The sequence below is a fragment of the Microtus oregoni genome, unplaced genomic scaffold (genome assembly GCF_018167655.1).
Source record: "Microtus oregoni isolate MIOR12 unplaced genomic scaffold, Mior012 000038F_ref0000394, whole genome shotgun sequence".
In the NCBI taxonomy this organism is placed as follows: Eukaryota; Metazoa; Chordata; class Mammalia; order Rodentia; family Cricetidae; genus Microtus; species Microtus oregoni.
In genome coordinates, this window is record NW_024543097.1 from 2032184 (window position 1) to 2046161 (window position 13978).

Genomic DNA, 13978 nt, shown 5'->3' on the forward strand with positions numbered 1-13978 from the left:
GGGGGTATTTCCAAATATAAGCTGCAATTTCTATCATGTTTTCTCACATAATACCTCAAAATTCAGCTAACCTGGGGGGGAAATTACATGGTTTTATTGAAAATACTCATTGCACATGCACAGTTTAAACTATGGTTTATAAAAAGTGCTTGGTGAGCCTTTTAATAAATACTTACAGTGATCTCAACAAAGAGAGGTGGAAGGAGTAATGGGACTGTTTCACCCTGATGAAAGAGACCAAAATGACTCATCTATTGTCAGCTGAAGGTCCTATGGGGAAGACAAAGAAGTTCTGAAATCCCTGTCTAATTAACAAATCCTGTGGGCCACCCAGGTTCAACCTTCCAAACCGCCTTAAAGCTCTCAGGTGCCGCAGTGGCAGAACCACAACTAAGACTGCAGCCATGCCCAGAGCCACCCAGCTCGCTCGGTGGGACAAGGACGGCAACGAGCACAGCACCAACCGTGGACCCCAGGAAAGGCTCCTGTTCCAGCAGTCTTCCCAGGTAGTGACATCCAGAAAGCCAGGCTCTGTAAAACAGTAGCCCCGCTACGGCTAGCTCACAGTTGGGAAGAAGGGCAGATCGTATGTGTATGTTTTCCTGGAGGATCTAAAGCTATGATCAAGTACTCAAGCACTACTTTAGATGTGGAGGCAGAAAACACGGATCTATCCTTGAAGTGCTGAACAACTAGGGGACACAGGGACAAAATAAACAAGATATATGAGAACACAAGAAAGTCAAATGACAATGATGTGTACACAGGGATTCTTCTAGGAGTAAATGTTAGACCCTAAAAAACCTGTAAGCCCCACCTGTCTAATGTCCAGGAAACCTCCTGGGATTCTGGGAGTGGTAGTTCTTCAAAAATAACAGCAAAGCCTCATGGGAAAGTATGAGTTTTGTCCATATAAGCCCTGCGGACACATGTTTGGGGTCACTCAGCTGGAGAGTTTCCACGAATGGCCCTGACCAAATTCCATCTTGTCAGTATTTAAAATTTTAATAAAAAGCTTGCTTAATTTGGCTAAAATGGTGGAACAGATTTTTCTCTGGCAAATATCAGGAATAATAGAAGCCAAAGATAAAAGAAACAAACACGTAACACACCCACACATAAATAAACCCAAAATGGAATTTGAAAAGTTACCTAGCTACAAGCTTCGGGGAGCTTAGAAAGGATGTTATGAGATGTGCTTAATTGTTTTTGTTTTTTCTTTCTGTTATATTTTAATGAGCTAAAAAGCGAGGCTGGGGCTTTGCTAATGTTTCCTCAGGAGTTCCAGACCAGTGACCAGGTGGGTCTATGCAGAAGGTGCCTCACACTGTCTGAAATGACAGACTCGTTCAATGGTGGCTGGCGCATCCATGAACCGCATTTCTCCTTTTAGGACTTAATCTATGACACTGACCTTGGCTACCAATCAGCCTCTGACCACTTTAGTCAGGAAGCAAGCACAGCAGACAAGGGCAGACAAAACACCCTCACAGACTTCAAAGATAAGAAAAGATAAGCACAAACAACAGAAAGACTGCATCTCCACACAAGGCCAAGGCCAGAAAATCCTCGCCTGTAGGGCAGAGGAAAAGGGTTGAAATACTAAGAGCAGTAGAGGCTATCTTTTCATCCTTCTCATTGGTGAGTTTCTTTTTTTTAAGATTTATTTTTGTTTTGTGTGTGTGTTCCACATGGGTACATACATGTGAGCACAGGTACCCATGTACCCATGGGGTCAGAGGAATCAGATTCTCTGCTATGTGAGCACAGGTACCCACGGGGTCAGAGGAATTAGATCCTCTGCTATGTGAGCACAGGTACCCATGGGGTCAGAGGCATCAGATCCTCTGCAGCTGGAGTTCCAGGTACCCATGGGGTCAGGGGCATCAGATCCTCTGCTATGTGAGCACAGGTACCCATGGGGTCAGAGGAATCAGATCCTCTGCTATGTGAGCACAGGTACCCATGGGGTCAGAGGAATCAGATCCTCTGCTATGTGAGCACAGGTACCCATGGGGTCAGGGGCATCAGATCCTCTGCTATGTGAGCACAGGTACCCATGGGGTCAGGGGCATCAGATCCTCTGCAGCTGGAGTTCCAGGTACCCATGGGGTCAGGGGCATCAGATCCTCTGCAGCTGGAGTTCCAGGTACCCATGGGGTCAGGGGCATCAGATCCTCTGCTATGTGAGCACAGGTACCCATGGGGTCAGAGGAATCAGATCCTCTGCTATGTGAGCACAGGTACCCATGGGGTCAGGGGCATCAGATCCTCTGCTATGTGAGCACAGGTACCCATGGGGTCAGGGGCATCAGATCCTCTGCTATGTGAGCACAGGTACCCATGGGGTCAGGGGCATCAGATCCTCTGCTATGTGAGCACAGGTACCCATGGGGTCAGGGGCATCAGATCCTCTGCTATGTGAGCACAGGTACCCATGGGGTCAGGGGCATCAGATCCTCTGCTATGTGAGCACAGGTACCCATGGGGTCAGGGGCATCAGATCCTCTGCTATGTGAGCACAGGTACCCACGGGGTCAGGGGCATCAGATCCTCTGCAGCTGGAGTTCCAGGTACTTGTGAGCGACCTGACATGGGTACTAGGACTTAAACGTGGAAGAGCAGTATCTGCTTCAAACCACTGAACCGTCTCTCTAGCCCCTTAAATTAATTTTATTATGAACCATTACCATTAATGTGGAATGGGTTTTTCCAAAACAATTCTGCAGGGTGGGCAGGAGGGTCTGGAGAAGGCCAGCCTCTGCAGCATACACAGTAAGTTTGAAACCAGCCTCCACTACACGAAACCTGATCACAACAAACAAGCAACCAAAAAAATCCCAGTTGTGCAATGTATAAATTCCAGGGATCTGACTGACTGATAGCCAATTGATCTGACTGTATCACGATGATAAGTTTGTGAGAGCTAACACTTAAACACCTTCTTCAGGGAGTCCTGCCCACCGCTGTACTGAGCTCTTTACAGACATCTTGTGGAGGTCCCTTTCAGTATGGGTAGACTTAGGTTAAAGGCAAAATTAAAGGTAGCTTAACAAATGTTTAAAAAGAAAATACAGTTCTTATAATGCCTAAGACCAATGACAAGTAATAGATAGCTAATATTTACGTCTTACTTATTAAGGGGCAGGCATTACAGCAAGCTCCTTGTGAGTACTGAGTTGTAAATTCTTCCAACAAGTCACTCAGGAACTGATGTCATTATTATTACCACTTGACAAGGAAACAGGAACTTACAGAGATGAAGTGGTCTTGAGTAAAAGCAACACCAAATGCATAGCCCTACATGTAACTGAAAGCCACTTAATGACCCTAAATTAAGACGAACATTTCATGTACAGGGTGCTTCAGATTTCAGTGTCAAACATCAGCAACTATAACTAATATTTATTTTTATTGTTTTATTTGTTAATTCCATGGCCCAGGTAGTTACCTGATAACTGTCATCCTTTTACCCAGGGAAATAGTTGATACCTCATTTGCAAAAAAATAAATAAATAAAGTCTATAGTCTTTGTGTCATTTAAATTCTCCAAGGGAGTGGTATATGAGAAGACTCTGAACAAATAGAATAAAAAGTTGTTCTCTACTAAAGAGCTAAGTCTCAATTCTCAATATGACCTTTGGACATATTACTTGGAATGTCTGTGAGGGTATAATACTGTGACTTCACTTAAGTGTTTGTTGTGTGATATTTCCTTTGTATTCTAGCAAACAAAGCGTGCTGGAAGATCAGAGAGTCAAACAGCTGCACTCATCAGCCTTACAGACCAGGCAGTGGTGACACACATCTTTAAATTAATCCCAGAAGCCACACTAGTTTGCCACAGAAACCAGGAGGTAGTGATGCACGCCTTTAATACTAGCTCCAGAGAGGAATATAAAATGGGAGGAGACAGCTCTCAGTCTGTCTCACTGTGAGATTCCTGGAAGCAGTATCTCCATCTTGGACTGAGGTAGAGGTAAGAGTCCGCGGCTGGTTGTTTTGCTTTTCTGACCTTCAGGCTGAACCCCAATTTCTGTCTTTGGGTTTTTATTAATCGTGTTGCAGCCTGGAGATCAGAGAGTGGAGCTAGCCACTAGTTAACCACAGAAGCTGGACAATGGTAGCACACAACTTTAATCCCAGCACTGGGAACTGGAGACAGGAAGTGGTAAGGTGGGATGTAGAAAGTAGAAAGTATCTCAGCTCCTTTTGGACCAAGGAGTAAGACAGATAGGAAGCAACTGGCAGTTGCTCCTAGTCCTCTGATCTCCACTTTGATCTTCCACATTATTTTGTTGTTGTTGTTGTTTTGTTTTTTGAGACAGGGTTTCACTATAGCTATTGAGCCTGTCCTAGAACTAGCTCTTGTAGACTAGGCTGGCCTCAAACTCACAAAAATCTGCCTGCCTCTGCCTCCCGAGTGTTGGACTTAAAGGTGTGTGCCACCACCGCCCAGCTCTTCCCTCAATATTTGACTGCTGGTTTTTATTGATTAAGATTAATTATACTAAAGCTTCATGTGCTTTCAGAAGTGTTTACATATCCCCAACTGCCAGCCTCTTACTGTTTCCCCAAGAAAACATTTTCATTCAGCTAACAAATAAATAGAAACAGTTATTAAAAAAAGTTTGCTTAAAGGAACGCACAAAGGTTTCTGCCAAAAGAATTAAAAGAAACATTTTCAAACTGGATGTTACTACAGATAACTCAAGCATATTTTAACTAGTGAAGCATGTTCAAATAAACAACCTCCTTTTACAGCTGACTTAAAGTTACCTTTATGCACATATAAAGTTCAAACAAAACAAAAAAAATGACTGATAACATTTAGTCTTATTTTAAATGAAGTAAAACTAAGCCCATTTTAATACTTCCACTCACCAAAAACAAAACAAAAGGACAGCCACCACAGGTGATCCTCCTGTGAAGGGTACCTAAATGGACCACAAGATCTAGAGTTGCAGGCTTGGGACTCAGTTTTCTATGCACTGTTATGGAATGTGATCTGGGGCCAACTTCTTGAACCTGAACTTCAGTTACTTTGTCAAAGTATAGGGCAAATACTTTTAAGGCTGTGGAGTGCAAACCAAATACCAGAATGCTATGCTTTATGAACACCAAAGCAGGGTACAAGATGCCCCTGGGTATCTGCTACCAAGGAAAGGATTGCCACGTTCTCTCTGAGAAAGGGTGGTGTTGGTGATCTGCTTCAGAAGCTCTGACAGAAAGCCTTAATCTACTCAAGCACTCCTTCTGCAGAGTGAAAGGCAGCAGGGGCCTTGAAGTACAGGGGTTCTATGGGGCATGCACCGCACGCACCATCAAAGAAGAGCCTTGCAGATTCAGATCAGCGCATCACTCAGCCTGCAGCAGGGAGCTTTCTGCAGTGACTGGAATCAATACAGAGACTCAAAGCCAGACAACAGGCAAGAGAGTGAGAGATTCTGGGGAGCTTATCTGATGAAGACACCAGATAGGTGTCTTCATCAACCCCACCCCTACAGGTTCAGGGATCTGTGAAAAGGGAGGCAGGGAGACTACAAGAGCCAGCAGTGGTGGAAGACTCCAAACAAAGAGTATTTTCAGACACAGCAGGACTGATGTACATATACGGACTCACAGGACTGTGACAGGCACACAAGATGGGGAAGTGGATACCAAGTCTCACCTCTAGCCAAAAAGCTATGTGTCGTTGATGGCAGCTGGGAAAGGGAAATCCGTTTTCTCCAATAGAGCGTATCACCCACACTCTAGGACTAATAAATGACTCCATGTTTGTTATCTGTGCACTTTTTCTTTCAGTGTTTTTTATCTCACTAGGTTTTCTTGTTTTCTGACTTATGGGTTTCTCAGAGAGAGGGAGAGAAAGCATGAAGTTGGGTGGGTAGGGAGATGAGGAAGATCTGAGAGAGTAGGGAGAGAAAAGAATATGATCAAAAATATGCTGTATGCAAAGTTTTTAAAATAAAACAAAAAGAGAGCTCTCCCCAAGGAGAACTATAAACAAGGCCCTCTCCTGCGCTCTAAGCCTCTCTACACGCAGGCAGCATCCCTCCTTTCTCTGTCATCTGGGTTTCTGGGAAATTTGATCTTTATACTTTAGGCTTTACTTTCCCCCACTCCATCCACTCTCCCATGGTGAGCAGTCTGGTTCTGCCCAGGTGAAACTTTACATGCAGAGGTCTCTGGCAATTTCTAGATGGCTGAATCCAGGAGCCTTCTTACAGTGACTCTGACTGACACTCGGCAGTGTGACCTACGAGGTCACTCTGCACTACCCTCAGGAGTCCACTGGCACAGCCACCTCTGCCCTTCCTCCTTTGTCCATGGACATTCTTCTTTCCTGTTCCTGCTCAGGTGATAAACACCCCTCAGGCCACTTGCCCAGCGTCTCTTCCATCCTCCCTAATGATATGCTCCCCGTCTGTGGCTTTAGCTACAATCCACGTGGAAGATGGAGAATATTCTCATGAGCTCTAGTTACACTATTTGTAACTACTTTTTTTATATGCCCTGATTCCTACAATTCACAACCAACTCCTCATTTTACTTCGAGGCTGCCTCCTCCAAACATTTGCTACAGAGAAAAGGACACATCCCCTAATAAAGATGAATATCCACTCTGGCATTTCTAGTTGACTCACCAGCGACCAACACAAATTAGCAAGCCCCAGGAAGCCTACCTCTGTGGTATCCACCAAACCTACCCACTGCTCTGTTTCTCTACTACCAAACCTCCAGGCAGTTTTCTAACCCATTCACAACACTGCTACCCAAGTGGGCTTTCAGAAATCAAACCGCGGGGTAGGTATGTAAAATAATATTAATAAAAAAAATCAAAACCCTGTTTCCTTCTGCATAGACATTACCCAGGAGAGCCCACACCACTTTCCTTCCAGCCCTCAGTTCTTAAATTTCCCTCTATGCTCCTACCACAATCCCTCCTGTCTCCAATGGACAATTATGGTAATGGGACTGATGTGGGGTTCCCCTCTGTATGTTATGAATATGTTTTAATATTATTGGTTAATAAAGAAGTTTCCCTGGCCTATAGCAGGGCAGAATATAGGTAGGTGGGTAGGTAGGTAGGTAGGTAGGTAGGTAAAAACTGAAAGCAGGGAGAAAGAAGGCAGAGTCAGACAGATGCCATGTAGCTGCCAAAGGAAAAAGATGTCAGAACATTACTGGTAAACCACAGCCTCATGCCAATGTACAGATTAGTAGAAATATGCCTGATCCATTGGCTAAATAGTGTTGTAATTAATATAGTTTCTGTGTGATTATTTGGGTCTGAGTGGCCGGGAAACCAAAGTACAGGCCCCATTTACATGCTACCACTGGGCGAGACTGCCCCAGTGTCTCACCTTCTGCCAAGACTCAGCCTAAACTGTGGATAAGCAGGACACTGGGGAGTTGATGCCCCACTTTGCCTAGGCACAGTGAAGAAAATCTCCCCATATTCCTGCTCCACAGGAAAAGCCTCTCCTCCTCTGGGCCTGGCAGCCAAGACAGCTGTCCTGATACCTCTGCCCTCGTTGCCATAGAGATCACAGGAGCCTGGGATGTCTGTCTAGATAAAGACAATAAATTAGCCTCTGTTTTTCTGGTTAATCCTTCTCAGATCTCTGACACTGGCGGCTAACTGTAGCTTTGTCAGCTAGACAACTAGGTCTCTTGTTTAAAAAAAAAAAAAGACAAACAGATTTGCCTTGTTCATAAGCTTCATACTAAAGAATAAACAGGTTTCAGATGTAACTTTTTATTAAAGGAATATACCATGCAAATGGCTGTTCTCAATAGTAACTATTCTTATCTCTGGTAAAAATATGTTTAAAAAGATAGTAATTAAATTGGTTTATATGTAAAATGTCAAATGTTAATAAACATAATGCAAAGAATTACAGAAAACTATGGAACTGGCTTGGTATAACTATGTTGAAAGGCAAGTACCATAGGCTTTTCTGGTTACATTTCTCTGTACATTTCTTTAACAGTCAAAGAAATAGGAAAGCTTGATAGGACAATCGGTCTTGGATATTAATCTTATAGGGTACTGTATGGCTTGCAAATTTGACTGAAAGTATATTGCTACACTGAGATTTCACAGGCTTAGAGTTCAAGGAAAACTGATACAGCACCAAGTACTCACTATTCAGCCGTGAGCTCAAGATTTTAAATTTCCTTTTGTTGTCTTCTAAGTACAGACTTAAAGATGTTTTTCATCAGGCTAACCCAAAGTCATAGCTTTTGCTATGTCTCCAAGATGCAAATCTTTTCTATCTGTTTAACAGACACTTGTTGATTGATTTATCTATAAAATGGGTTACGGTACAATAAAAATGTCTCCTTCATCCAACTGTGTCAGAGAGCCTGAGCTCAAGCTCACAATAAAGGCTTTTTGCTTTTGTATACAAACTCGGACTCCTGGTGGTCTCTGGGGACTCATGACATGGTATAACAGTATTCTTCATAATGTAGACAAATTTGAAGCAATTATTGATCTTTGTGTGGTTATTAAAAATACAAGTACATGTCAGTGTTTTGAAAAAGAATAAAGGCAAAATAAACAACTTTTATTCCCCCTCTGTCAAGGGAGAAAGCACTCTACGGCAAGAACAAAAAGAGAAAGAGAGGAAAGGAAAAGAGATGTAAGTTAGTTGAAAACATGTAGATACTGTTCTCTGTCATCTTTCGTACTTAGCAATGACTGAACTGTTTTCCATTATTAAAATTCTTCATAAGTATCTTTTTTGTTTTGTTTTGCTTTTTGAGAGAAGGTTTCTCTGTGTAACAACGCTGGATGTCCTGGAACTCTTTATAAACCAATCTGGTCTTGAACTCACAGAGATCCAGCTTCCTCTGCCTCCTGAGTGCTGATATTAAATGTGTGTGTAGTAAGGAGAATGCTTGTTCGTTTCCTGACTGCCCAGATTCCCAAAATAACCACACAGAAACTATATTAATTAAATCACTGCTTGGCCAATTACTTAAGCTTATTGCTAGCTAGCTCTTACATCTAGAATTAACCCATCTCTATTATTTTAAATTTTACCATGAGACTTGTGGCCTACCAGCAAGGTTTCAACATATCTGTCTCTGACTCCGCCTCCTTTCTCCCAGCATTCAGTTTAGTTTCCCCACCTAGTTCTGTTCTACCCTATCAGGCCAAGCCAGTTTCTTTATTAACCAATGGTATTTACAGCATACAGAGGGGAATCCCACATCATGCAAGTACTACCACTGCCTGGTATAAATATATTTTAATATTTGTATTTTGTCAGATCTTTTGATGGAATCATAATTTGACTCCTCCCCTGTTACTGGGCACTTAGACTACTGCCAATTTCCTACATAAAGGCATATTCAGCATTATGTTAAACTTAACTACTCTCATAAATTCCTCTGAACTTCTAAAAGAAGAATTGCTAAGTCAAAAGGGAGGAGAATTGCTGAGGCTTTTTATACATTTGATCAATGTGCTTTTCAGAAAGGCTGTGCTAATTGCTTGCCTCTCATGACATCTGAGAATATTTGCTCCATGACATACTATTTGGTGTGAGAATTAAAACTCTTTGAAATCTATAATAATTTGAGAGCTGGAAAAGTATTACCTCGTTATTGCTTCCATTTTCATTTCTTTGATTAAGAGAAAGAGCTCAATTTAATATATTATCTATTTAATTCTATTCCTATGATAGAGTGTTAACTTTCTATTGCCATAATGAAGTTCCCATAGTAATCAACTTGCAAAGGGTTAATTTTGACCCAGAGCTGTGAAGCACTCAGTCTATGAACAGTTAGTCTCATTATATTTGGGACAGTGGCAGGGCAGCACATAAAGTCAGAGAACATGGCAGGGCACTGAGCAACCCACAGGGAGGATCCAGAGCCCACAGCTCCCTTTGCTGTCATTCCCTCAATCCCCTGAAGACTTCCTACATCTCATGAGCCCCACCCCTTTCAAATGCTTCTAGGACGACTAAGGTTATAGGACACAGGCCTTTGGGGATACCCCAGACCCACACTATAACAGTCTGTTTAATTTTTTTGACCATTTTCTGCTAGATTATGTATTTCTATCATGACACAACAAATTTTCACACTCTGGATTGTTTTAAACAAAATTTCTTATCTCATAGTTGCTAAGGTGTTAGCTTGGCTGGGTGCCTATCTAGAAATTCTGTTTCAAATTTACCTGGATTGTTGACAAAAATCCAAGGATATTTTGTTTCCTGCTGGTTGTCAGGCTGAAGGCCACTCTTGGTCGTTTTAGGTTTTCCAAATTCTTGAAGGCTGCCTAAATTCTTGCTCAACACTATCATCCATCTTTAAATCAGCTATCATCCATCTTTAAATCTTTAAAGTTGCACCTTCTTCTGATTTCCCAGCAACAGAAAGCTCTGCACTTGTGATTATATTAGACCCACCTTGATGACCTCATCATTCCAATTTCATGTGTGCCATGTAATATAAAATAGTCAGGTAGTAATGTCTTATGTGCATCGGCTCTGGGGATTAGCAAAACTGTTGGAAGGACAGTTTGGAACTACGACCGTCCTAGAGTGTTAGGTGTCAATTTTTATGACTTGTTTGTGTGATTTATGATAAATCTTCAGTGTACAAAGCTAACAAAGTGTGACAAGCCACATTTCACAGCAGCAAAGGTTGCTGGTGGTACTAAAGAGTTCTGTGTACAGTGCTGTAAACACTGGTGCTGAAACAAATTGTAGTCAAATACCCAAAACATAAAATGTGCCATAGTAACTATTCATAAGTGTAGTCCATCATTATCATGCAGCCCAATCTCCACAGGTCTTTTCATCTTGTAAAACTGAAACTCTATACTCATTCAACAAAAACTTTCTCTTCCATCCTTTCCCCAACACTAGATAATCAGAAATCTGCTTTTTAATACTGGAATATTTGATACAGTCATCAAACACCTATTCTAACTGTTGTTCCAGGCACTTTAAAAGTTACCAACTTGTCAGGCACAGTGGCACATTCATTGAGACCTAAGACTCTGGGACAGTTGTAGTTCCAAACTGTCCTTCTTCCAATAAATTTTGCTTATCCCCAGAACCTATGCATATAAGACATCACTACCTGACTATGTTATATTACAATGACGCACATGGTGGCACATCCCAGCAGAGGCAGATGGATCTCTGTGAGTTCGAGGCCAGAGTGGTCTACATAGTCCAGACTAGACAGGGTTACATAGAGAGAGACTCTGCCTCAAAAAAGCATACATATTTAATCCTCATTAAATCTTTGACGAGGTGGCTATTATTCCTAGTCTACAGATTAGGAACAGCAGTATTGAGTAAACTTCCCAGGATGTCACAATGACAAAATGATCAAACAAGAATTTAAGGTGAGGTAATGTGGCTTTAAAGATCCTGCTAGAACCATGGCATTGTGAAAGTATTTACTATAGAGACAAACACATCAGACATGGATGTATTTCTTGGTGCATGACATTTACCACTTCTTGTCAATTTAATCTAATATTTGGCTCTTAGTTAAAAGTTAGATTATGTTACCAAGGTAACGCATGTCTATTGACCTTTTAAAGAACTAACTTTTGCCAAAGTATTTGCTTGCAGAAAATGAAACAAAAACTACTTGGTATTTTATTTTAAGCAAATCAATTGTAAGTTGTGCTATTCTATAATGCGGTATAAATACAAATCACAATTTATTTTTAAAAATATTTTAAAAGAAAAAAATCAAAATTTTTCTCTATAGTTCCACGGACAGAAGAAAAAATAATTAAATACATTTACAACAACATAATCAATCTGTTTAACCTGTTAGATTAAAAGGCAAACTATATGAATAGGTCAGTCTCTATTTGTCATTCAAAGTCAGCAGAATTGTTTCAGCTTAAGGGGTGGGCCTCAGAACTCCTTGTTTTTTTGTTTTTGTTTTGTTTCAGCTTAGTAAGCTTTTCATACAGACCAATTTGTCATCAGTCCTGTGGCGTCATTTACTATACATTCAAAATGGGCAGAGTCAACAGGAAGAACGGTCGTCACGTTTCTCTGGGGCTAAAAGCTCGGCTGGGGTTGGTTTCTATGATCACTGGGGAGGGGTTCCCAAAAGACAACACAGAGAACAGGATCGCCTTAATCAATTACTTTCTATTTTAACGTTTACTTGATTCACAAAAATAAACAGAGGGTCATGTCATCACCCACAAGCGAAGTGCTACCTCGCTCGAAATACAACAGAGAGCCGTGCATGGGAAGCATCCCCGCGACCCCAGGATGCTCCAGGGATGTGTCATCCCGCCCCTCTCCGCGCCTCGCCCGCCCTGTCGCCCTCCCGCCCGCCCGGCCGCGGCCGCCGCGAGGCGGATGCTCACCGAGGCTTGGGTCTGGTCGCCCCCGCGGCCTGCAGCCGACTCCCGGCAGGGCCCCGACCCAGGCAGCCCGCCTTGCTCACCGCCAGCCGCTCCGCCCCAGCCGCCGACCATCCCGGCCCGGCTCTGTTTACAAGCCGCTTCTCGCGGTCCCACTCTCAAATGCTTCCCCGCGGCAGCCCGGCAGCCAGACCCGGACACACAGGGTTCCAGGCCGCGAGGACCGGCCCCTCCTGCGGGAGGAGCGGGCGGCCGGGCGGGCGGGGCCTGACCTCCTAATCGCATCTTTTCCTCCGCCGCAGTTGTCACCCGCTCCGTCTCCTCCGCGTTCCTCCCAACGCCAAAAAGTTGTCACTTAGAACCTACCAGGGCTGGGTCAGCTATCAGCAGTTGACACAGTTAAGAGAATCTCAGAAAAAATGCTTTCCAAAAGTAGAAACGAGCGCTTTTCGTGTCTACTTAGGTAGACGGGTTGAAAAGGTGCCCTTGGGAGGGAAACTCTCTAACTTGGCTGTGGATTCCCAGTTATAGCACATAGGGTTAGGGTGGGGGTCACCTCTCCTGAAGTCTCCCAGTGACTAGCTACTTTTACAAAGATCTGCTGTCTTTCTTTTAGTTTCCAGCCTTAATTCTCCATCACAGCATTCTTCTTAGTCCTTTCCTCAGTTAATAAGAATAAGAGGGGCTGGGCAAAGTGGTGCATACCTTTAATCCCAGCACAGAGGCAGGAGGACCTCTGTGAGTTCAGGCCAACCAGAACTACAAAGTGAGATAGACCCTGTCTCGAAGCAAGCCAGGCGGTGGTGGTGTACGCTTTTAATCTCATCACTTGGGAAGGCAAGGGCAAGCTGATCTCTGTGAATTCAAGGCCAGCCTGGTCTACAAAGCGAGTTTCAGGACACTCAAAGGTACACAGAGAAACCCTGTCTCGAAAATAAAAAATAACAAAACAAGCAAAAAAAAATGTTATAGCTCCCAAACATATTTCTTACATGGTAATTATTGTATTTTAAATTTTTCAACATTTAGAAAGAATGTCCAAAATATAGACTGTAGTCAAGACACTAAAAGGCACTGAAACAAGAAGCACAATATAAGCAGAAACAATTTTTCTTCTAGTTAAAGATTCCAGCACCCTGTGTGCTTGAAATTCATTATTGAAAGCAAATTCAGAGTATAAAACTTTAGATTGACGAAAACAAATTCAAACACATTTTTTTAAAATCCATGTTTGAAAAACGACTAAATCTACTTCCCACTCACTAACACAGGGAGCCAATGATGACATCATTGGAAAAGTGCTGGCTAGTCATCATCTGGGAATATTTTGTTCCTCTAAATTCAAAATAGTTAAATTCATGTCGCCATTCAAAGGGCTGTCTGCTAGCATCACCCTCACTATTTTTAATAGACTGTATTTTGAGAGACGTTTTTAGATTCGCAGAAGAGTTGAGGAAGCGTTCTTACATACTCTTGTCACTGAGTATGGACAACCTCCCTGCCTATGAGCGTCCCGAACCACAATAGGACGTTTTGTATCATCTATGACCTCCACCGGTACACCATCAGTCTGCAGTTTGCATTGGGACCAATATCTTTACCTACATT

General features: G+C 42.7%; 1 protein-coding gene across 1 annotated transcript in view; it reads right to left on the minus strand.

The window, feature by feature from the left end:
• The window catches only part of Plekhm3 (pleckstrin homology domain containing M3), a 161554-nt gene extending 148993 nt beyond the window's left edge, over positions 1-12561 (minus strand). Inside the window, exon 1 of the mRNA XM_041631814.1 lies at positions 12374-12561. The gene's annotated coding sequence lies outside the window, so the exon portion shown is untranslated. The remainder of the gene's footprint in view (positions 1-12373) is intronic.
• Between the last annotated feature and the right edge of the window lie 1417 nt (positions 12562-13978).